This window comes from Oncorhynchus gorbuscha, linkage group LG13, assembly GCF_021184085.1.
Source record: "Oncorhynchus gorbuscha isolate QuinsamMale2020 ecotype Even-year linkage group LG13, OgorEven_v1.0, whole genome shotgun sequence".
Taxonomy (NCBI): domain Eukaryota; kingdom Metazoa; phylum Chordata; class Actinopteri; order Salmoniformes; family Salmonidae; genus Oncorhynchus; species Oncorhynchus gorbuscha.
In genome coordinates, this window is record NC_060185.1 from 95,254,478 (window position 1) to 95,280,323 (window position 25,846).

General features: G+C 41.3%; 1 protein-coding gene across 1 annotated transcript in view; it reads left to right on the top strand.

The window, feature by feature from the left end:
- Window positions 1-22,437: 22,437 nt before the first annotated feature.
- LOC123993753 (protocadherin-11 X-linked-like) overlaps window positions 22,438-25,846 on the top strand; it is a 47,548-nt gene continuing 44,139 nt past the window's right edge. The window contains exon 1 of the mRNA XM_046296206.1: window positions 22,438-23,179. The gene's annotated coding sequence lies outside the window, so the exon portion shown is untranslated. The remainder of the gene's footprint in view (window positions 23,180-25,846) is intronic.

Consider the following 25,846-nt stretch of genomic DNA (forward strand, 5'->3'; position numbering starts at 1 on the left):
CCAGTGCCTGTATATAACCTCTCTACTGTATATAGCCTCGCTACTGTTATAGCCTCGCTACTGTTATCGCCTCGCTACTGTATATAACCTCTCTACTGTATATAGCCTCGCTACTGTTATAGCCTCGCTACTGTTATCACCTCTCTACTGTATATAACCTCTCTACTGTATATAGCCTCGCTACTGTTATAGCCTCGCTACTGTATATAAACTCTCTACTGTATATAACCTCTCTACTGTTATAGCCTCTCTACTGTATATATATATATCCTCTCTACTGTATATAACCTCGCTACTGTATATCGCCTCTGTACTGTATATCGCCTCTGTACTGTATATAGCCTCTCTACTGTATATAACCTCTCTACTGTATATAACCTCCCTACTGTATCTAGCCTCCCTACTGTATCTAGCCTCTCTACTGTATATAACCTCTCTACTGTATATAACCTCTCTACTGTATCTAGCCTCTCTACTGTATATAACCTCTCTACTGTATATAATCTCTCTACTGTATATAACCTCTCTACTGTATCTAGCCTCTCTACTGTATATAACCTCTCTACTGTATATAACCTCTCTACTGTATCTAGCCTCTCTACTGTATATAACCTCTCTACTGTATATAACCTCTCTACTGTATCTAGCCTCTCTACTGTATATAACCTCTCTACTGTATATAACCTCTCTACTGTATATAACCTCTCTACTGTATCTAGCCTCTCTACTGTATATAACCTCTCTACTGTATATAACCTCTCTACTGTATATAGCCTCTCTACTGTATATAACCTCTCTACTGTATATAACCTCTCTACTGTATATAGCCTCTCTACTGTATATAACCTCTCTACTGTATATAACCTCTCTACTGTATATAACCTCTCTACTGTTATTTTTCACTGTCTTTTACTGTTGTTTTATTTATTTAATTACATCATGAAAACTCTCTCAGTACGTCATGTGGTCTGCCACATTATGTACAAAAAAATAGTTTAAAAAAAACAAGTTACAAACAACACAGATAAACAAACAAAGAAGCATAATTAGTTGGGGGCACGTAAAACGTCTGCCTTCTGCTCTGACTCCATTTTAACCCTATGTGATGAATTACATTTGCATGTAGCTCCAAAGATAAAAACCTGTGGATATTTCATATTGTAATGATCCTTGACTAGTTAAGTTTGTTACAATCTCCTCCAAGTGTGTTTTTAAACCTATTGGAGCAGTGGTTAGGAAGTTTTCCTTTCAGGGAGATTGATTTGAGAGTCGTTTGGGTTTTCTCCTTCACTTCTGCTGTTAACCACAATGTGAACTTGTTGGCCTCATGGTGGTCTTAAGGTTCGTTAAGTGTCTCCCTGGTCCTAGTGCCCGTTTGGCACCAGACCCAGACATTACCACATCCCTGAAGGACTGTGTTGATTCTGTATAGATCTCCCAGTCTTTATTCCAAATGGCACCCTGTTCCCTTTATAGTGCACTCTTTTTGACCTGGGCCAAAAGGACTCTGGTCCAAAGTAGTGCACTCTCAAGAGAAATGGCTAGTGACTTTAATGTGCTCATCAAGTCTCCTACCTCGCACACAGAAACGTTAGATCAAACTCCTCCCTTCAGCTAATTTCACCTCTGTTTATCGTGGCCATTTTTGTTTCCACGAATTTTGACTGTGGTTGTGGAATTTAGTGGAAAACGTTTATCATCTGCACTAGGGCTTGAAAATCACCGCACCAGTTAAATCACCATCTTCGCCCAATCCTGATTCATCCAAATAATCAATGACGAAAAACCCAAATCCAGGAAGTACTGCTGCTCGTAATCACATAATTATACGTGAGCCTTGACAGGTGCTCGCTGTTTTATCTGTCTAGGAGAATCTGTCCACCAGAGATTATATGGAACCTAATCATCTGACGTTACCTTCAAACGCTAGGTTTTTTTCAGCCAGGAACAACAGCCCAGGAAGCGTTGAATTCTCCCCTGGGAAACAGCAATTTAGTTTTGCTCCTGGCATTATTTTTGTTTAACTGCATTGGCCACACCAGTGGCATACAAACTAGCCAAGGTTTTACCTTGTAATTCATTGAATGATTCCTTTCTTACTTCATGGTTTCTTATTCTGATTCTCCTTCCTCTCTTATTTTCTTAATTACATTGGGAGGGTGCTGTTAGGCTTCCAAGACAATAAAAAAATAGAAAGGGAGAGGATGAACTGAGGCTGGTGTGAAGCCTGTGACCATGTCTTAGCCCACGTGTTCCCAAGGCCTGGAGGAAATCAAACAAACATTAGACAACAAACAAACACAGCTAATGCTAACGCTAATAAACCCTGGTAACCTCACAGGCAAACATTAGACACCTGAATCTATTTGCCAGAAATACAAGAAAAATACCAGATCCAGGAAAAAGACCTTGTTGTTTTCTCTATTCACACACCTGTTCAACATAAGTAGAGTTCTAAGAAACCCTGAATAGTGATGTCACAATATCATTATACACGGAGTTGACAAAACATTAAGAACACCTGATCTTTCCATGGTGAGAGCTAGCTAAAAATGGCTATCACTATTGAAAGCTCAGCCTGGTAGTCACCTTGGTAACTAAATTATCCTGGTCTAGCTGAGAACTGTCAATGATTGTATTATTGTAATTAGGCCTACAGACACATTACTATTAGGCCTACAGACACTGAGTCGACAAAACATTAAGAATAGCTTTCCATGACATAGACTGTCAAGGTGAATCCAGTTGAAGTTATGATCCCTTATTGGTGTCACTTGTTAATTAAATCTATTTCAATCAGTGTAGATGAAGGGGAGGAGACAAGTTAAATAAGGATTTTTAAGCCGTTAGGAAATTGAGACACGAATTGTGTATGTGTATCATTCAGAGAGTGAATGGGCAAGACCTGCCTTTGAACAGGGTATGGTAGTAGATTCTCGGCACACAGGTTTGTGTCAAGAACTGCAATGCTGCTGGGGTTTTCACGCTCAACAGTTTCCCTGTGTTTAATCAAGAATGGTCCACCACCCAAAAGTCATCCAGCCAACTTGACTCAACTGTGGGAAGCATTGGAGCCAACATGTACCAGCATCCCTGTTGATTGCTTTTGACGCCTTGTAGAGTCCATGCCCCCAACAGTCTGAAGCTCTTCTGATGATAAAAGTTATTTTTTTTAACTTATTTTTTGCTTCAAAATAAAACTTTATTTTTATTTTTATAAACTCAAAACTTTATTTTTGCTTCAAAATAAAAAATATTTGGTATCTTCGAAGTGGTAGGCAATTTATGTAAATCAAATGATACAACCCCCCCTTAAAAAAATATCTATTTTAATTCTAGGTTGCAAGGCAACAAAATAGTAGATATGTCAAGGGGTGTGAATACTTTCGCAAACCACTGTATAACCATGAGTTGAAGCTCACTTCAAACCACTGTATAGCCATGAGTTGAAGCTCACTTCAAACCACTGTATAACCATGAGTTGAAGCTCACTTCAAACCACTGTATAACCATGAGTTGAAGCTCACTTCAAACCACTGTATAACCATGAGTTGAAGCTCACTTCAAACCACTGTATAACCATGAGTTGAAGCTCACTTCAAACCACTGTATAACCATGAGTTGAAGCTCACTTCAAACCACTGTATAACCATGAGTTGAAGCTCACTTCAAACCACTGTATAACCATGAGTTGAAGCTCACTTCAAACCACTGTATAACCATGAGTTGAAGCTCACTTCAAACCACTGTATAACCATGAGTTGAAGCTCACTTCAAACCACTGTATAACCATGAGTTGAAGCTCACTTCAAACCACTGTATAACCATGAGTTGAAGCTCACTTCAAACCACTGTATAACCATGAGTTGAAGCTCACTTCAAACCACTGTATAACCATGAGTTGAAGCTCACTTCAAACCACTGTATAACCATGAGTTGAAGCTCACTTCAAACCACTGTATAACCATGAGTTGAAGCTCACTTCAAACCACTGTATAACCATGAGTTGAAGCTCACTTCAAACCACTGTATAACCATGAGTTGAAGCTCACTTCAAACCACTGTATAACCATGAGTTGAAGCTCACTTCAAACCACTGTATAACCATGAGTTGAAGCTCACTTCAAACCACTGTATAGCCATGAGTTGAAGCTCACTTCAAACCACTGTATAACCATGAGTTGAAGCTCACTTCAAACCACTGTATAACCATGAGTTGAAGCTCACTTCAAACCACTGTATAACCATGAGTTGAAGCTCACTTCAAACCACTGTATAACCATGAGTTGAAGCTCACTTCAAACCACTGTATAACCATGAGTTGAAGCTCACTTCAAACCACTGTATAGCCATGAGTTGAAGCTCACTTCAAGCATTGTTTAAATCGGCATGGGAGTATGGTATGCATGTCAATGCTTAACTCTTGACTGTTAGTAAATGGTCTACAGATGTAATTAAATCACATTGACATACAACTTTTCACCAGTGAATATCTTTGGAACTAAGATGAATTTGCTGTTTTACTTTTTCATTGCCCACAAAAACACAGCAACCATGGAGGGTATATTGTTTGTTGCATGTGTTGTTAGACCCAACACCAATATATACAGTTGAAGTCAAAAGTTTACATACACCTTAGCAAAATACATTTAAACTCAGTTTTTCACAATTCTTGATATTTAATCAAGAAAAAAAATCCATGTTTTAGGTCAGTTAGGATCACATCCTGATTTTAAGAATGTGAAATGTCAGAATACAATAGAGTGAATCATTTCTTTCAGCTTCTATTTCTTTCATCACATTCCCAGTGGGTCAGATGTTTACATGCTATCAAATACTAATTGAATGTATTGCTTTTAAATTGTTTAACTTGGGTGAAACGTTTCGAGTAGCCTTCCACAAGCTTCCCACAATAAATTGGGTGAATTTTGGCCCATTCCTCCAGACAGAGCTGGTGTAACTCAGGTTTGGTTTGTAGGCCTCCTTGCTCACACATGCTTTATCAGTTCTGCCCACACATTTTCTATAGGATTGAGGTCAGGGCTTTGTGATGGCCACTCCAATACCTTGACTTGGTTGTCCTTAAGCCATTTTGCCACAACTTTGGAAGTATGCTTGGGTCAGTGTCCATTTGGAAGACCCATTTGCGACCAAGCTTTAACTTCCTGACTGATATCTTGAGATGTTGCTTCAATTTTTTCACATAATTTCCTTTCCTCTTCCATCTATTTTGTGAAGTGTGCCAGTCCCTCCTGCAGCAAAGCACCCCCACAACATGATGCTGCCACCCCCGTGCTTCACGGTTGGGATGGTGTTCTTTAGCCAGCAAGCTTTGCCTCCAAACATAACGATGGTCATTATGGGCAAACAGTTCTATTTTTGTTTCAGCAGATCAGAGGACATTTCTCCAAAAAGTACAATCTTTGTCCACATGTGCAGTGGATTCTTCCTTGCTGAGCGGCCTTTCAGGTTATGTCGATATAGGACTCGTTTTACTGTGGATATAGATACTTTTGTACCTGTTTCCTCCAGCATCTTCACAAGATTCTTTGCTGTTGTTCTGGGATTGATTTGTACTTTTCGCACCACTACATTCATCTTTAGGAGACAGAACGCATCTCCCTCCTGAGCGGTATTGTAACGGCTTTCTTCTGTGGACGAAGGATCGGACCAAAGCGCAGCGTGGTTATTGTTCAACATGTTTAATAAAGACAATAAACGTGAACACTCCAAAATACCAAAACAACAAATGTGAAAAAACAAAACAGTCCTATCTGGTGCATAGACACAAAGACAGAAGACAACCACCCACAAAACCCAACACAAAACAGGCTACCTAAATATGGTTCCCAATCAGAGACAATGACTAACACCTGCCTCTGATTGAGAACCATATCAGGCCAAACATAGAAATGGGAAAACTAGACACACAACATAGAATGCCCACTCAGCTCATGTCCTGACCAACACTAAAACAAAGAAAGCACAAAAGAACTATGGTCAGAACATGACAGGTATGATGGCTGCGTGTTCCCATGGTGTTTATGCTTGCGTACTATTGTTTGTACAGATGAACGTGGTACCTTCAGCCGTTGGGAAAATGCTCCCATGGATGAACCAGACTTTTGGAGGCCTACAATTGTTTTATGGAGGTCTTGGCTGATTTATTTAGATTTTCCCATGATGTTAAGCAAAGAGGCACTGCGTTTGAAGGTAGGCCTTGAAATACATCCACAGGTACACCTCCAATTGACTGAAATTATGTCAATTATCCTATCAGAAGCTTCTAAAGCCATGACATCATTTTCTGGAATTTTTCAAGTTGTTTATAGGCACAGTCAACATAGTGTATGTAAACGTCTGACCCATTGGAATTGCGATACAGTGAATTATAAGTGAAATAATCTGTCTGTAAACAATTGTTGGAAATATTACTTGTGTCATGAACAAAGTAGTTGTCCTAACCAACTTGCCAAAACTATAGTTTGTTATAGAAATGTGTGGAGTTTTGTGTGGAGTTTGAATTACTCCATCTAAGTGTATGTAAACTGTATATATACAGAAAAAGAAAACTCCAATATTAGGATGTTTGAAATATAGTGTCAGGAAGTAGTGAACAACTTATAGTTCAACTAGTAGTTTATTTATATTTAACAGTAGCTTGGTGGTGGTTTAGCTGAAATCTAATCTAGGTAGTGTTTTCAGTAGTTAATTACTGTTTTACCATGTAGCGGTGTAGCTAACTACTGGAACTACACAATACTGTTTTACCATGTAGTGGTGTAGCTAACTACTGGAACTACACACTGTTTTACCATGTAGCTAACTACTGGAACTACACACTACTGTTTTACCATGTAGCGGTGCAGCTAACTACTGGAATTACACACTACTGTTTTACCATGTAGCTAACTACTGGAACTACAAACTACTGTTTTACCATGTAGTGGTGTAGCTAACTACTGGAACTACACACTACTGTTTTACCATGTATCGGTGTAGCTAACTACTGAAACTACACACTACAATTATCTGTAAGGTCCCTCAGTTGAGCAGGGAATTTAAAACCCAGATTCAGCCACAAAGAGCAGGGAGGTTTTCTGATGTCCCTCAAAGAAGGGAATCCATTGGTAGATGGGTAAAACAAAAAAAGAGACCGTGAATATCCCTTTGAGCATTGTGATGTTATTAATTACACCCAGTCACTACGAAGAAACATGAGTGCTTCCTAACTCAGCTGTCGGAGAGGAAGAAAACTTTAAAACAGTTAAAGAGTTTAATGACTGTGATAGGAGAAAAAGTAGGTTGGATCAACAACATTGTAGTTACTCCACAATACTAACCTAATTGACAGAGGGAAAAGGAGGAAGCCTGTACAAAACATGCAATAAGGCACGAAATAAAATTGCAAAAAAATGTGGCAAAGAAATTTGCTTTATGTCCTGAATACAAAGAGTTTTGGGGGGGGGGACAAATCCAACACATCACTGAGTACCACTCTTCATATTTTCAACCATGGTGGTGGCTGCATCATGTTATGGGTATGCTTGTCCTTGCCAAGGACTAGGGAGTTGTTTTAGGATAACAAGAAAAATAATAAATCTAATCACAGGCAAAATCCTAGAGAACAACATTGAATGTTCAATTGAGGTGTGTAAAGCTCTTAGAGACTTACCCAGAAAAACTCAATGCTGTAATAGCTGCCAAAGCTCTAACAGGTATTGAATAAAGGGGTGTGAACACTTATGTAAATGTGATATTTCTGTAATCATTTTCAATAAATGTGCAAACATTTCTTGAAATATGTTTTCCCTTTGTCATTATGAGGTATTGTGTGTAGATGGGTAAAAATAATAAGAATTAAATCCATTTTGAAATCGGGCTGTCAAAGGGTATGAACACTTTCAAAGGGCACTGTATGACCCCAACATGATATGACAGTAGTTTGGATGTAGTAACTTTAGTGAGGTACGCTATGCTTATCTTAAAGGTAAATTTAGTGTAGCTTAACTTATTTTAGTGTGAAGTAATTGGTAGCTTGGTCAACCATATTTTAAGAGTAGCTTCTCACCACTGTTGAAATCTTGCATATTTCCTTGAGTTCACTATCGAGTCTGTAATAGCCCTCTGAAGTTTTTCTTTAGCGACATCCATTTTGAGGTATGACAAGCCAATGATGGTCATGCTTGAAGGCCTTTCTCTTTTGAAAGCCTAACCGGTGCATTGGATAAAAACTGAAGTCATGCATGTTACATGTTTTGTATGACAAAAGGTCAAGCCTGGTTACTCTTACTCTCTCTGGCCATCTCTCAACAAGCCCATTTCTGTTGTCAATAAAATAACAGCTATAGATCTTTGTCCATGTTCTCACTTCAAATAGAAAGAGAGTAAGAAAGAGAGAAATTCATAGAGACCATTTCATTTTTCAGAAAAAAACTCTGATGTTCTTGAACGTTGCTATGGGTCCATAAAAGATTTAAAAAGAAGGGTTTGTCTAGATTTATCTAACTCAAAATGTCTCTTTAGTACTTTCTTTAGCCCAGTCATGGATTTGACACCCAGACAAGCATTGTTATACATAGCCGTGGGAACCCCTTATGTGGTCGAAATAAGCATAATACTGTAATACCAATATTAACAATTGAGGTCGGGTGATCAAAAGCCAGGAAGTACATAGTGGGATTTTCAATGGTTGTTGAACAGGAAAGACTCAAGAAATAAAATATCCCCCCCCAAAAAAAAGAAGAAAAACGGACAACTGCCCTGTGCTTCTTTTCAGACGGGTTGAACTGTAAAGTTAAAAGGATAATATACTGCCGAGGTCATCTAAAATGAGGCCAAAGAATCAATCCTTTCTGAAAGAACCTGAAATGTTAATATACGGGAGGCATACCTTGCAATTTACCTCCCTTACCCTTCCAACCCTTTCCCTTCCGATGCTGGCCCAGCTGTAGTCCACTGATAAGGTATATTAGTGTGTGCTTTTTCTTCCAATTATTTCTCTTCAAGGGCTGTGTTCTCAATGGCACCCTATGCCCTATGTAAGTGCACTAATTTTGACCCGGGCCCTCTAGGGCTCTGGTTTAAAGTAGTGCGCTATATAGAGGATAGGGTGCCATTTGGGATGAGAACTAAGTGTAGGTAATGAGTCATGGATCCAGTGGAGAAGCCTACAGCATGCAGATTGAAGTCAGCGTTATAGAGGAAAACTCCATTTGATCACATCTGTAGAAGAAAACAAAAGCTTTGTTTCCCTGTCTGTCTGTAGACACAGCTGCCTCCCAGTTTACTCTGTACTGGTTCTCATTCTGAGTTACATTTAGCAGGAAATGACCAGAGGCTGTGGCTGTGATGGCACCCTTGTTTCTTTAGTGAACTGCTTTTTTTACCAGGCACACCACTGTGGTGAAACCAGTTTGAGGTTTCACGACAAAGGATCAATGCCGTTTTAGTCCTCTCCTTGAATGCTTCTTACTACTTTAAAAGGGAATGTTTTACTGTGTGTTGCGATTTTAAATGTCATTAAAATTTGATTTGATGTTTTAGGATTATCAATCACATTTTTTCCTATTTTGTTCGGCAGAATCTGCCATTTTTAATATACGCAAATAGATTTTTTTTCCCAGATTGGAGAAACAGATAAACATGAATTAATGAGTTAATGTCATCTCACATATCTGCAAACTGTTACTACATTTCCTTACAGTCAATCAGAACATAAATCCACTAGTTCCTGGGATAAACACACTAGCAGGTTGACGTTTATTTTCATGCCCTGGAGGCAGAATTGAGCGATTTCTGCTAGATACTCCAGCTGCAAAGTCAAAATGCTCTATTCAATCTGCATCGCAGTAGTTCAGTTTTACAGCGTGATTGAACTTTAAAGGCAATGTTCCCGCTTTAGCGGAGACTGCATACACGGTAAACGCTGCATATGTCGAGTCAATCAGAAAGTACCTTTAAATTTACATCTTTAATGCTTCTGCTTTAAATACTGAATAGAGACTAAAACTGACTAATTTTGTAAGAATTATTCATTTAAGGATATGGTTAGGCATTAGGGTTAGCGGTGTGGTTATGGTTAGGGTTAGGGTTAGGTTTAAATCAGATTGTATGACTTTGTGCCTGTGCCAGCTAGTGACCACTCTGCAGAGCTGCATTCAGAACTAGAATGCTAAGAACGCTAACCTGTTACATACTTTGGGCAGTATCCTACTTTGAGATATACAGTAGATTACTTTACAATGTATTTTGAAACATTGATGGAGAATAAAAGGAAAGTTCAAGATCTGACCCCATATACACCCTCTTCGTATTGTGGGGATTGTCCTGACTGATCAGAAATGCACAGCTTGTCTCTCCTAAAGTTCGTTTTGGGAGTAGAGTAGCAAAATAGCCCTTTGAATAATGCATGAGGAGTTTTGTGCCTTTTTATAAAGCTTGAAGGCTTTCACATTAGCATTTCTTAAACATGCCTTGAAGAAGTCCTTCATTGACAAACAGTATAATTAAGAATACATAGATCAAACCCTTTCAGGTCTACCACAGACAGCTCTAGCTGTGACCTTATAGAATGGAACAGGCTGTAAAGTAGTTAGGGCAATCATGTGTGTTAGATAATGTTCCTGAGATTATATAGCAACAATAACTTTATTTTGCATATCAGGGTCAGTGCTGGATTTACAGTGCATTCGGAAAGTATTCAGACCCTTTCCATGTGTTGTTATGTAGCAGCTGTATTCTCCAATAGATCAAATTCATTTTTTCCCCTCATCAATCTACAAAAACAAAAATAGTTTTTTAGAAATGTTTTCAAATCTATTTTTTTTTTTTAATAAAACAGGCCGGCTATTCAGACACTTCGCTATGAAACTCTAGGAGGAGGAGGAGGGTGGGAGGGGGATACATGGTATGTGTACCAAATGGAACCCCATTCCCCATATGGCTCTGTTCAAAGGTAGTGTACTAGGGTATAGGGTGCCATTTCGGATGCATTCTAAGTGGGTGGGTAGATGGTGGTGGAGGAGACACAGGTGGAAGGTGGCTGACTGGCTGGCTAACTAGCTGGCTGAACAAGCTTACCGGTTGACTTGCTGGCTGGCTGGCCGGTTGACTGACTGACTGACTGACTGACTGGGTGGCTGACTGACTGGCTGGCTGTTGTTTAGGAAGGCTGACTGGCTGGCTGGCTGGCTGGCTGGCTGACTGGCTGGCTGGCTGGCTGATTGACTGGCTGGCTACTGGCTGGCTGGCTCGCTGGCTGGCTGGCTGGCTGTCTGACTGACTGATTGACTGGCTGACTGACTTACTGGCTGGCTGACTGGCTGATTGACTGGCTGGCCGGCTGACTGGCTGGCTGGCCGGCTGTTGTTTAGGAAGCCTTGCCGGAGGGTAAACATATTTAAAACAAGGTGATCTGTTGCATGAAGGCAGGTCGCTCTGTAGCTCAGTTGGTAGAGCATGGCGCTTGTAACGCCAGGGTAGTGGGTTCGATCCCAGAGACCACCCATACGTAGAATGTATGCACACATGACTGTAAGTCGCTTTGGATAAAAGCGTCTGCTAAATGGCATATATTATTATTTATTATCATATATTATTAAACTGACAGAGGTGATCAATTGTTACATGGTGTGGGGAACTTTGACCTCTGATGACCTTTTCAAGGCTCACTAACACCCCCTTTTGACACCTGAATTGTGGAGTATGCCCAATTAACCATACATATAAGGTCATTATAGACATCCTAACTGTCTAAATGGAGATAAACAGTATTCCTTCACCAATTTGTAATCAGTCACATATGAAAGGCCCACTTGTTAATAAAAAAATAAAAAATCAATTGTATTTGTCACGTGTCCAATACAACAGGTGTAGTAGACCTTACAGTGAAATGCTGAATACAACAGGTGTAGTAGACCTTACAGTGAAATGCTGAATACAACAGGTGTAGTAGACCTTACCGTGAAATGCTGAATACAACAGGTGTAGTAGACCTTACAGTGAAATGCTGAATACAACAGGTATAGTAGACCTTACAGTGAAATGCTGAATACAACAGGTGTAGTAGACCTTACAGTGAAATGCTGAATACAACAGGTGTAGAATACAACAAGACTCCCTAAATTTTATCAGCATATCGATTGCGCAACCAGGGGTGGTAAAACCTTGGATCATTGTTACTCTAACTTCCGCGACGCATATAAGGCCCTGCCCCGCCCCCCTTTCGGAAAAGCTGACCACGACTCCATTTTGCTGATCCCTGCCTACAGACAGAAATTAAAACAAGAGGCTCCCACGCTGAGGTCTGTCCAACGCTGGTCAGACCAAGCTGACTCTACACTCCAAGACTGCTTCCATCACGTGGACTGGGACATGTTTCGTATTGCGTCAGATGGGAATATTGACGAATACGCTGATTCGGTGTGCGAGTTCATTAGAACGTGCGTCGAAGATGTCGTTCCCATAGCAACGATAAAAACATTCCCTAACCAGAAACCGTGGATTGATGGCAGCATTCGCGTGAAACTGAAAGCGCGAACCACTGCTTTTAATCAGGGCAAGGTGTCTGGCAACATGACTGAATACAAACAGTGCAGCTATTCCCTCCGTAAGGCTATCAAACAAGCTAAGCGTCAGTACAGAGACAAAGTGGAATCTCAATTCAATGGCTCAGACACAAGAGGCATGTGGCAGGGTCTACAGTCAATCACGGACTACAAGATGAAATCCAGCCCAGTCACGGACCAGGATGTCTTGCTCCCAGGCAGACTAAATAACTTTTTTGCCCGCTTTGAGGACAATACAGTGCCACTGACACGGCCTGCAACGGAAACATGCAGTCTCTCCTTCACTGCAGCCGAGGTGAGTAAGACATTTAAATGTGTTAACCCTCGCAAGGCTGCAGGCCCAGACGGCATCCCCAGCCGCGCCCTCCGAGCATGCGCAGACCAGCTGGCCGGTGTGTTTACGGACATATTCAATCAATCCCTATACCAGTCTGCTGTTCCCACATGCTTCAAGAGGGCCACCATTGTTCCTGTTCCCAAGAAAGCTAAGGTAACTGAGCTAAACGACTACCGCCCTGTAGCACTCACTTCCGTCATCATGAAGTGCTTTGAGAGACTAGTCAAGGACCATATCACCTCCACCCTACCTGACACCCTAGACCCACTCCAATTTGCTTACCGCCCAAATAGGTCCACAGACGATGCAATCTCAACCACACTGCACACTGCCCTAACCCACCTGGACAAGAGGAATACCTATGTGAGAATGCTGTTCATCGACTACAGCTCGGCATTCAACACCATAGTACCCTCCAAGCTCGTCATCAAGCTCGAGACCCTGGGTCTCGACCCCGCCCTGTGCAACTGGGTACTGGACTTCCTGACGGGCCGCCCCAGGTGGTGAGGGTAGGCAACAACATCTCCTCCCCGCTGATCCTCAACACGGGGCCCCACAAGGGTGCGTTCTGAGCCCTCTCCTGTACTCCCTGTTCACCCACGACTGCGTGGCCACGCACGCCTCCAACTCAATCATCAAGTTTGCGGACGACACAACAGTGGTAGGCTTGATTACCAACAACGACGAGACGGCCTACAGGGAGGAGGTGAGGGCCCTTGGAGTGTGGTGTCAGGACAATAACCTCACACTCAACGTCAACAAAACTAAGGAGATGATTGTGGACTTCAGGAAACAGCAGAGGGAACACCCCCCTATCCACATCGATGGAACAGTAGTGGAGAGGGTAGCTAGTTTTAAGTTCCTCGGCATACACATCACAGACAAACTGAATTGGTCCACTCACACTGACAGCGTCGTGAAGAAGGCGCAGCAGCGCCTATTCAACCTCAGGAGGCTGAAGAAATTCGGCTTGTCACCAAAAGCACTCACAAACTTCTACAGATGCACAATCGAGAGCATCCTGGCGGGCTGTATCACCGCCTGGTACGGCAACTGCTCCGCCCTCAACCGTAAGGCTCTCCAGAGGGTAGTGAGGACTGTACAACGCATCACTGGGGGCAAACTACCTGCCCTCCAGGACACCTACACCACCCTTTGTTACAGGAAGGCCATAAAGATCATCAAGGACATCAACCACCCGAACCACTGCCTGTTCACCCCGCTATCATCCAGAAGGCGAGGTCAGTACAGGTGCATCAAAGCTGGGACCGAGAGACTGAAAAACAGCTTCTATCTCAAGGCATTCAGACTGTTAAATAGCCACCACTAACATTGAGTGGCTGCTGCCAACACACTGTCATTGACACTGACCCAACTCCAGCCATTTTAATAATGGAAATTGATGGGAAATTATGTAAATATATCACTAGCCACTTTAAACAATGCTACCTTATATAATGTTACTTACCCTACATTATTCATCTCATATGCATATGTATATACTGTACTCTACAACATCGACTGCATCCTTATGTAACACATGTATCACTAGCCACTTTAACTATGCCACTTTGTTTACTTTGTCTACACACTCATCTCATATGTATATACTGTACTCGAATACCATCTACTGTATGCTGCTCTGTACCATCACTCATTCATATATCCTTATGTACATGTTCCTTATCCCCTTACACTGTGTATAAGACAGTAGTTTTGGAATTGTTAGTTAGATTACTTGTTGGTTATCACTGCATTGTCGGAACTAGAAGCACAAGCATTTCGCTACACTCGCATTAACATCTGCTAACCATGTGTATGTGACAAATAAAATTTGATTTGATTTGATTTGATTTGATTTAGTAGACCTTACAGTGAAATGCTGAATACAACAGGTGTAGTAGACCTTACAGAGAAATGCTGAATACAACAGGTGTAGTAGACCTTACAGTGAAATGCTGAATACAACAGGTGCAGTAGACCTTACCGTGAAATGCTGAATACAACAGGTGTAATAGACCTTACAGTGAAATGCTGAATACAACAGGTGTAGTAGACCTTACAGTGAAATGCTGAATACAACAGGTGTAGTAGACCTTACAGTGAAATGCTGAATACAACAGGTGTAGTAGACCTTACAGTGAAATGCTGAATACAACAGGTGTAGTAGACCTTACAGTGAAATGCTGAATACAACAGGTGTAGTAGACCTTACAGTAAAATGCTGAATACAACAGGTGTAGTAGACCTCACAGTGAAATGCTGAATACAACAGGTGTAGTAGACCTTACAGTGAAATGCTGAATACAACAGGTGTAGTAGACCTCACAGTGAAATGCTGAATACAACAGGTGTAGTAGACCTTACAGTGAAATGCTGAATACAACAGGTGTAGTAGACCTCACAGTGAAATGCTGAATACAACAGGTGTAGTAGACCTTACAGTGAAATGCTGAATACAACAGGTGGTACTGGTACAGAGTCAATGTGGAGGTTATATACAGGGTGGTACTGGTACAGAGTCAATGTGGAGACTATATACAGGGTGGTACCGGTACAGAGTCAATGTGGAGGCTATATACAGGGTGGTACTGGTACAGAGTCAATGTGGAGGATATATACAGGGTGGTACCGGTACAGAGTCAATGTGGAGGCTATATACAGGGTGGTACTGGTACAGAGTCAATGTGGAGGATATATACAGGGTGGTACCGGTACAGAGTCAATGTGGAGGCTATATACAGGGGGTACTGGTACAGAGTCAATGTGGAGGCTATATACAGGGTGGTACTGGTACAGAGTCAATGTGGAGGCTATATACAGGGGGTACTGGTACAGAGTCAATGTGGAGGCTATATACATGGGGTACTGGTACAGAGTCAACGTGGAGGCTATATACATGGGGTACTGGTACAGAGTCAACGTGGAGGCTATATACATGGGGTACTGGTTCAGAGTCAACGTGGAGGCTATATACATGGGGTACTGGTACAGAGTCAACGTGGAGGCTATATACATGGGGTACTGGTACAGAGTCAACGTGGATGCTATATACATGGGGTACTGGTACAGAGTCAACGTGGAGGCTATATACATGGGGTACTGGTACAGAGTCAACGTGGAGGCTATATACATGGGGTACTGGTACAGAGTCAACGTGGAGGCTATATACATGGGGTACTGGAACAGAGTCAACGTGGAGGCTATAGACATGGGGTACTGGTACAGAGTCAACGTGGAGGCTATATACATGGGGTACTGGTACAGAGTCAACGTGGAGGCTATATACATGGGGTACTGGTACAGAGTCAACGTGGAGGCTATATACATGGGGTACTGGTACAGAGTCAACGTGGAGGCTATATACATGGGGTACTGGTACAGAGTCAACGTGGAGGCTATATACATGGGGTACTGGTACAGAGTCAACGTGGAGGCTATATACATGGGGTACTGGTACAGAGTCAACGTGGAGGCTATATACATGGGGTACTGGTACAGAGTCAACGTGGAGGCTATATACATGGGGTACTGGTACAGAGTCAATGTGGAGGCTATATACATGGGGTACTGGTACAGAGTCAATGTGGAGGCTATATACATGGGGTACTGGTACAGAGTCAACGTGGAGGCTATATACATGGGGTACTGGTACAGAGTCAACGTGGAGGCTATATACATGGGGTACTGGTACAGAGTCAATGTGGAGGCTATATACAGGGGGTACCATACAGAGTCAATGTGGAGGCTATATACAGGGGGTACCATACAGAGTCAATGTGGAGGCTATAGACAGGGTATTACAAATAATTAAAGAGCAGCAGTAAATAACAACAGCAGGGCTATATACAGGGGTACTGGTACAGAGTCAATGTGCCGGGGCACCGTTATCGAGGTAATTGAGTGAGTATGTACATGTAGGTAGAATTATTAAAGTGACTATGCATGAATAATAACAGAGAGTAGCAGCAGTGTAGAAGGGGGGGGGGGCAATGCAAATAGTCCGGGTAGCCATTTGATTAGCTGTTCGGGAGTCTTAAGGCTTGGAGGTAAAAGCTGTTTCGAAGCCTTTTGAACCTACGCTACCGTTTGAAAGTTTGGGGTCACTTAGAAATGTCCTTGTTTTTGAAAGAAAAGCACATTTTTCTGTCCATTATAATAACATCAAATTGATCAGAAATACAATGCAGACGTTGTTAATATCGTGAATTACTATTGTAGCTGGAAAGAACTGATTTAAAAAAAAATGAATATCTACAGTTGAAGTCAGAAATGTACATACACTATAGCCAAATACATTTAAACTCAGTTTTTCACAATACCTGATATTTAATCCAACTAAAAATTCCCTGTCTTAGGTTAGAATCTCCACTTTAATTTCAGAATGTGAAATGTCAATAATAGCAGAGAGAATTATTTATTTCAGTTTCTATTTCTTTCATCACATTCACAGTGGGTCAGAAGTTTACATACTGTACACTCAATTAGTATTAAGTAGCATTGCTTTTAAATAGGTTTAACTTGAGTCAAAATGTTTCAGGTAGCCTTCCACAAGTTTCCCACAATAAATTGGGTGAATTTTGGCTTCGTGATGGCCACTCCAATACCTTGACTTTGTTGTCCTTAAGCAATTTTGCCACATCTTTGGATGTATGCTTGGGGTCAGTGTCCATTTGGAAGACCCATTTGCGACCAAGCTTTAACTTCCTGACTGATATCTTGAGATGTTGCTTCAATTTTTTCACATCATTTCCTTTCCTCTTCCATCTATTTTGTGAAGTGCGCCAGTCCCTCCTGCAGCAAAGCACCCCCACAACATGATGCTGCCACCCCTGTGCTTCACGGTTGGGATGGTGTTCTTTAGCCTGCAAGCTTTTCCTCCAAACATAATGATGGTCATTATGGGCAAACAGTTCTATTTTTGTTTCAGCAGATCAGAGGACATTTCTCCAAAAAGTACAATCTTTGTCCACATGTGCAGTTGCAAACCGTAATCTGACCTTTTATGGCAGTTTTGAAGCAGTGGATTCTTCCTTGCTGAGCGGCCTTTCAGGTTATGTCAATATAGGACTCGTTTTACATGCGAGAAATTGGCAAGGAAATGAAGATCTTGTACAATGCTGTGTACTACTCCCTTCACAGAACAGCGCAAACTGGCTATAAACAGAATAGAAATAGGAATAGGAGGCCCCGGTGCACAACTGAACAAGAGGACAAGTACATTAGAGTGTCTAGTTTGAGAAACAGACGCATCACAAGTACTCAACTGGCAGCTTCATTAAATAGTACCTGCAAAACTCCCGTCTCAACGTCAACAGTGAAGAGGCGACTCCGGGACGCTGGCCTTCTTGGCAGAGTAGCAAAGAAAAAGCCATATCTCAGACTGGCCAATATAAAGAAAAAATATGGGAAAAAGAACACAGACACAAGACAGAGGAACTCTGCCTCGAAGGCCAGCATCCCGGAGTCGCCTCTTCACTGTTGATGTTGAGACAGGTGATCAATTAGCCTTTTAAAATTAAAACTTGGATTAGCTAACGCAACGTGCCATTGGAACACAGGAGAAATGGTTTCTGATAATGGGCCTCTCTACGCCCATGTAGATATTCCATTAAAAAATCAGCCGTTTCCAGTAACAATAGTCATTTACAACATTAACAATGTCTACACTGTATTTCTGATCAATTTGATGTTTTTTTAATGGATTTTCTTTCAAAAAACAAGGAAATTTCTAAGTAACCCCAAACTCTGGAACGGTAGTGTAGACTTGGCTCTCCAGTACCCCGTGCGGTAGCAGAGAGAACAGTCTATGACTAGGGTGGCTGGAGTCTTTGACAATTTTTAGGGCCTTCGCCTGACACCACCTAATAGAGGTCCTGGATGGCAGGAAGCTTGGCCGTTCACACTACCTTTTGTAGTGCCTTGCGGTCGGAGGCCGAGCAGTTGCTCTACCAAGCAGTGATACAACTAGTCTGATGCTCTCGATAGTGCAGATGTAAAACATTTGGAGGATCCATGCCCAACCTTTTCAGTCTCCTGAGGAGGAATAGGTTTTCTTGTGCCCTCTTCACGACTGTCTTGGTGTGCTTAGACCATGTTAGTTTGTTGGTGATGTGGACGCCAGGGACTTGAAGCTCTCAACCTGATCCACTACAGCCCCGTCGATGAGAATGTGGGTGTGCTCGGTCCTCCTTTTCCTGTAGTCCACAATCATCTCCTTTGTCTTGATCACTTTGAGGGAGATGTTGTTTTCCTGGTACCACATGGTAAGCTCTCTGACCTACTCCCTATAGACTGTCTCATCGTTGATCAGGCCTACCACTGTGGTCTTAGGCAAACTTAATGATGATGTTGGAGTCATGCCTGGCCGTGCAGTCATGAGTACAGTACTGAGTACTGTCATGAATACTGTCATGAGTACAGGAAGGGACTGAGCATGCACCGCTGAGGGAACCCCGTATTGAGGATCAGTGTGGTGGATGTGTTGTCACCTACCCTTACCACGTTGGCGTGGCCCGTCAGGAAGTCCAGGATCCAGTTGCAGAGGGAGGTGTTTAGTCCCAGGGACATTAGCTTAGTGATGAGCTTTGAGGGAAATATGTGGCTGAAAGCTGAGCTGTAGTCAATGAATAGCATTCTCACACAGGTGTTCCTTTTGTCCAGGTGGGAAAGGGCAGTGTGGAATGCAAAAAAGATTGCATCATCTGTGGATCTGTTGGTACGGTATGCAAATTGGAGTGGGTCTAGGGTTTCTAGAATAATGGTGTTGATGTGAGCCATGACCAGCCTTTCAAAGCATTTCATGGTTACAGCCGTGAGTGCTACGGGTCGGTAGTCATTTAGGCAGGTTACCTTACTGTTCTTGGCCACAGGGACTGTGGTGGTCTGCTTGAAGCGTGTTGGTATTACAGATTCAGACAGGGAGAGGTTGATTATGTCAGTGAAGACACTTGCCAGTTGGTCAGCGCATGCTCGGAGTACATGTCCTGGTAATCCGTCTGGCCCTGCGGCCTTGTAAATGTTGACATTTTTTGAAGGTCTTACTCACATCATCTGCAGAGAGCGTGATCACAAAGTCGTCCGGAACAGCTGATACTCTCATGTATGTTTAGTGTTACTTGCCTCGAAGCGAGCATAGAAGTTATTTAGCTTGTCTGGTAGGCTTGTGTTGCTGGGCATCTCTCTGCTGTGCTTCCCTTTGTAGTCTGTAATGGTTTGCCAGCCCTGCCACATCAGATGATCGTCAGAGCCGGTGTAGTACGATTCAATCTTAGTCCTGTATTGACGCTTTGACTGTTTGCTGGTTCGTCGGAGGGCATAGAAGGATTTCTTATAAGCTTCCAGGTTAGAGTCTCGCTCCTTGAAAGTGGCAGCTCAGTGCAAATGTTGACTGTAATCCATGGCTTCTGGTTGGGTTTCGTACTGTCACTTTGGGGAAGACGTCATCGATGCACTTATTGATGAAGCCAGTGACTGATGTGGTGTACTCCTCATTGCCATCGGAGGAATCCCAGAACATATTCCAGTCTGTGCTAGCAAAACATTTCTGTAGTTTAGCATCTGCTTCATCTGACCACTTTTTTTTATAGAAAGAGCCACTGGTGCTTCCTGCTTTAATTTTTGCTTGTAAGCAGGATTCAGACGGATAGAATTGTGGTCGGATTTACCAAATGGAGGGCGAGGGAGAGCTTTGTACGTGTCTCTGTGTGTAGAGTACAGTTGATCTAGATTTTTTTGGGGGGGGTCAGATTTGCCAAATGGAAAGCGAGGGAGAACATTGTACACATCTCTGTGTCTGGAGTAAAGGTGGTCTGGAGTTTTTTCCCTTTGGTTGCACATTTAACATGCTGGTAGAAATTAGGTAAAACTGATTTAAGTTTCCCTGCATTAAAGTCCCCGGCCACTAGGAGCGTCACCTCTGGATGAGTGTTTTCCTGTTTGCTTATGTCGGTATACAGCTTATTGAGCTGCAAAAAATACTTATGAAAACTCTCTAGGTAGATAGTGTGGTCCACAGCTTATCGTGAGATACTCTACCTCAGTCGAGCAGAACCTTGAGACTTCCTTAGATATCCTGCACCAGCTGTTGTTTACAAATATGCATAGGCCCCCGCCCCGTGTCTTACCAGAGGCTGCTGTTCTATCCAGCCAGCTGTATGTTATTCAGTATGTATGTCGTTCAGCCAAACATTACCGTTTTTAGTATCCCGTTGGTAGGATATATGTGCTTTCGTTTCGTCCCTTTTATTTTCCAGCGATTGAACATTAGCCAGCAGTACGGAGGGAAAAGGCAGATTAGCCATTCATTACCTGATCCTCACAAGGCACCCTGATCTCTTTTTGACAAATCTCTTTTCCTTCTCCAGCGAATGACGGGATGAGGGTCTGTTCGGATGTTTGGAGTATATCCTTCCCGCCCGACTCATTAAAGAAAACGACTTTGTCCAGTTCGAGGTGAGTAATCACCCAAGTTGATTAGGGACTGTATTTACTGTTTAAAAGCATTTTTTAAAAACACACTTGCGATAACAGAGACATTACCACGAAACTGCATATTATTATAATGTTATTACATTGTTATAACTGAGGTATACAGTATGAGCAACTTTAAGAGCAACTTTATGCTTAGTGTTTCCGATAGGGAATTGGAGCCAGGCTAGGTTAGTGCAGTGCCCTCTCTTTCTCAGGTGGGTATTGGAGCCAGGCTAGGCTAGTGCAGTGCCCTCTCTTTCTCAGGTGGGTATTGGAGCCAGGCTAGGTTAGTGCAGTGCCCTCTCTTTCTCAGGTGGGTATTGGAGCCAGGCTAGGCTAGTGCAGTGCCCTCTCTTTCTCAGGTGGGTATTGGAGCCAGGCTAGGCTAGTGCAGTGCCCTCTCTTTCTCAGGTGGGTATTGGAGCCAGGCTAGGTTAGTGCAGTGCCCTCTCTTTCTCAGGTGGGTATTGGAGCCAGGCTAGGCTAGTGCAGTGCCCTCTCTTTCTCAGGTGGGTATTGGAGCCAGTCTAGGTTAGTGCAGTGCCCCCATCTTTCTCTCGTTACAGTGAAATGCTTACTTACAAACCCGTAACCAACAATGCAGTTTAAGAAAAATATGTTTTAGGTAAGAAATAGATAAGTAAAAAAATAAAACATAAAAATGATTAAAGAGTTGCAGTAAAATAACAGCAGCTGGGCGATGTACAGGGGGGGTACTGGTGCAGAGTAAATGTGTGGGAGTCAATGTGGGGAGTTAGGGTAAGCTAGTGCAGTCCCCCCTCTTTCTCAGGCAGTTATTGGAGCCAGGTTTCAGCAGAGCCGATGCATCTTGTGGTGTTTGTAGTGGTCAACACAAGACTCGACATCCAGCTAAAACTCAATGCAGGGAGCTCATCGGCAGTGCAGCTTTAAGAGGATTGGAGAGGATGGGCTCTGTAATATGTATTGTAGGCCCCTCCTCCCACAGTGATGTCAGTTGGAGGCAGAGAGGTGGGCAGTACTAAGGGACCGGGTTCATGCAATACTACTGAGACAACTAGGCACAGCTTAGCACACAGATACAGCATAACGTCTATTTCAGCCCCGCTGTAAGTGATACCGCACTAAGGAACACTTTCATCAAACTCCGTTGGGGGACAGAACACTACCCAGGCTACAGCCCATTTATATGTTATTTTTTGTTGCTGAATAATAACCTTTACAAAAAAACTGTGCCGAAAAAGCTGAAGTTTTCAGTAATCGTACCAAACTGTTTAATTTTTGTGCGCTCTTGGATGGAAGTTTATGCGCATTTGTTAAAACGCTGTTACACATGATCAATGAAACGGTCTTCCATACAAGCGATTTGCACCATTTGTTGCAAGAGAGAACATTTTAAAACACACGCAGGGCTATTTCATGTAAATCAAGCGACTTGGACCATCAGCATCTCTCCTGCCGCCCGCGATTGAACCACAGTTAACCCACGATATCTGAAGAGGAATTACATAGGCTCTTTGAGTTACAAAAAAATATTCTGCAATCATTGCCTTTGCCTCTCGCATGTGGACCATAGACTTTTTTAGGACATGGATCATTTGCTGTAGTGGATAACCCTACCCTGATGTGTGTTTTTTGTTTGATTCCCGCTACCAGAAGAGGATCTTTTTTTCTCCACTTTTCCACTTCAGTGTAATTCTATGGCACTTCTTCTTCTAAAGCACTGATGTCGCTACGTGACGGGAATTGCGATTGATTTTCCATATTCTGTTTCAAGGGATAGAAGGTCAACATTACTATCACTAGTGTCAAGTAAAGACAGGTAACATCATCCATTTCTAATATTAGTTTATTTCATTCTGAATACAATCCTACAAGTTTTTACGGTATCATCTCATATGAAAATTATAGGTACATTTAAAAGGAAAGTATTCAACCGATCTAGAGGAAAATAATGTTATGATAATGGTCAAATATAGGAAGCCAAATTGACCATCAATTTACGCAAACTGTAGGCTATATTCCTACGGACCGGATGCCACATCGCAGTTGATTCGCGTCGCTCAGTTACAGGATTGCAGGTATGGCACCATAACAATGTTATCAAACAACTTATAGATTTAAAAAATTAAAAACACAATAATCACATTCAGCGTTAAAACGAGACACCCATTGAGTCATTGTTTTTACGCATCGGATTTGGTCAGTCCAAAATCTATCGTGTACAAAAACAACAACATTCATCTCGTTATAGTACATGTCATTATAGTTATGATCACGACACGTTTCAAAACATTTATACTGTGTTTTCTTCAAGCAGCCTATAGGGTATTATTGAATAGACTATTCAACCATAGCTGTCTCATGACCATTATTGTCGGTCATGAGTTATTCAACCTGTGCGTGGTCACCATTGGTATACTTTTTTCAAATTCGTGTTTAAGTAGGCTGTGTAAACTAGGCTTCCGCATACTTTTCGGCAGGTGAGTTTTTGACTGCACGTTGAATGAGCAGGTTAGCAGAGCGGTCACTAGCTGGCACAGCCACAAAGTCATAAAAATCTGATTTTATACCTAATCTTAACCACACTGCTAACCCTAATGACGGTTAATGAGTTTCATAATTAAAGCGGACCTCCCTGGTCAAATTGCATTATGGATAATGCACACAGCGACTGGAATGCAGCGTTTATCCTTTCAACTTCAGGGGCATTATCCCTTTTTTACAAAAGCATTGTCAGCAGGTCCATTATTTGATATATAGGGACTGATTAGTGCTCTTGAGTAACACATATGCTGTACAGTAAACACAGTACCCACACGCTCCATGCTCGAAAGGGACATGCACTAGGCTATCCATGCTCATTTTATTGAGGGGATTCACATGGGCAACATAGTCACTACCATATAGCATTTACATTTTTACATAGCAGGCGATGTCATACTGTTATTGTAGAGGGCGATTATTATTATAAAAACGAACCGTAGGTCTATTCCTTGTTTGAGCAACTGGAGGCTATTCACATTTTATTCACAGCAGGTTATCCAAGATTGATTCCTCCATGATTTTCTGACTTACAAGACATGTCTGAATTTACTCTTAGAAAGACGTGTTGAGTCTTCTAAGCTTTTCGGATAAATTATATGGTGTAGGCAGTGTAGGCTAACAGAGATTGATAACGCTTAAGTTCTTAGATCTACACCTTAGTGATCATAACACATCTACAGTCTCTTAGTGTTGCATTCATTCAAATGTACACCAGTGCTTAGTTGTCCTGTCCTTAGTTGTGGTAATTCAACTATTCTTCAATGGTAGTTAAGTATGACGTCTGAGTGTTCTACTTGGATGTGCAATTTTAACTGTGTCTGGTGTTGCCTCTTACAAGTCCACCAATTCATAAGTAGCTGGTTTTATATTGGTTCATGGTTTTATAGCTGGTGAAGCTATATCAACAGTGTCCAAAACAATATCTGAGACTTCCGTTGCAAGCTTCAAAATGTGGTTGTGAATGGTCCTCCTTTTTCCTCTTATCGTATTTATTATATGATATTATTATAATATTTTTTTATTATTTTATTATTATCATATATATTATATTACTATGTTCATATATATTATATTATTATTATCATATATATTACATTATATTATATTATCAAATATATTATATCATATTATTATTCTCATATTTATTATATTATAGTATTATTATCATATGTACTATATTATTATTGCCATATATAATATACTATCTTATTGTTATCATATATATGTTATTATATTATTATTATCATATCTACTATATTATATTATTATTACCATATATATTATATTATATTATTATCATCATATATATTATATTGTATTATTATTATTATCATATGCAGTATATTATACTATTGATATCATATATATTATATTATTATTATCATATATATATATATTAAATTATATTATATATATTTTTTTATATGATTATTATTATTAGTAGTATTATCATTATTATTATTATTATTATGAATAATAATCCTGCTACCAGTCACGTTCTCTAATACCCTACTATATCTACATATGTACCTGAAACACTCCAGTAGCCCTGGACATTGTACTCGTGTTATTGGCACTGTGCTTGTCTTTATTATATGCTTCATTTGTATTGGCTATGCTATTTTGATATTGATTACTGCGCTGTTGGGTAGAGCATTCAAGTTATGAATTTCACTGTACTTGTGACAAATACAACTTGAACTATAATTGTTTTTTAAATTTAAATCGCGTCTATATTTCTTCAGTAGCCTAACTTCCACAATGATTTAGAACGATAAACATTTACACATACATAATGACTGTCTGGTAGGGCATGTTCAACATCAAACAGAGAAACACAGTCAAGGGTATCAATTATGTGTATTTTATTGTTAACAGTATAGTCTTCATCGACTCTTTAGCTAACACAACAAACACGTCTCGTTTAATCCTGCTGTGCTAG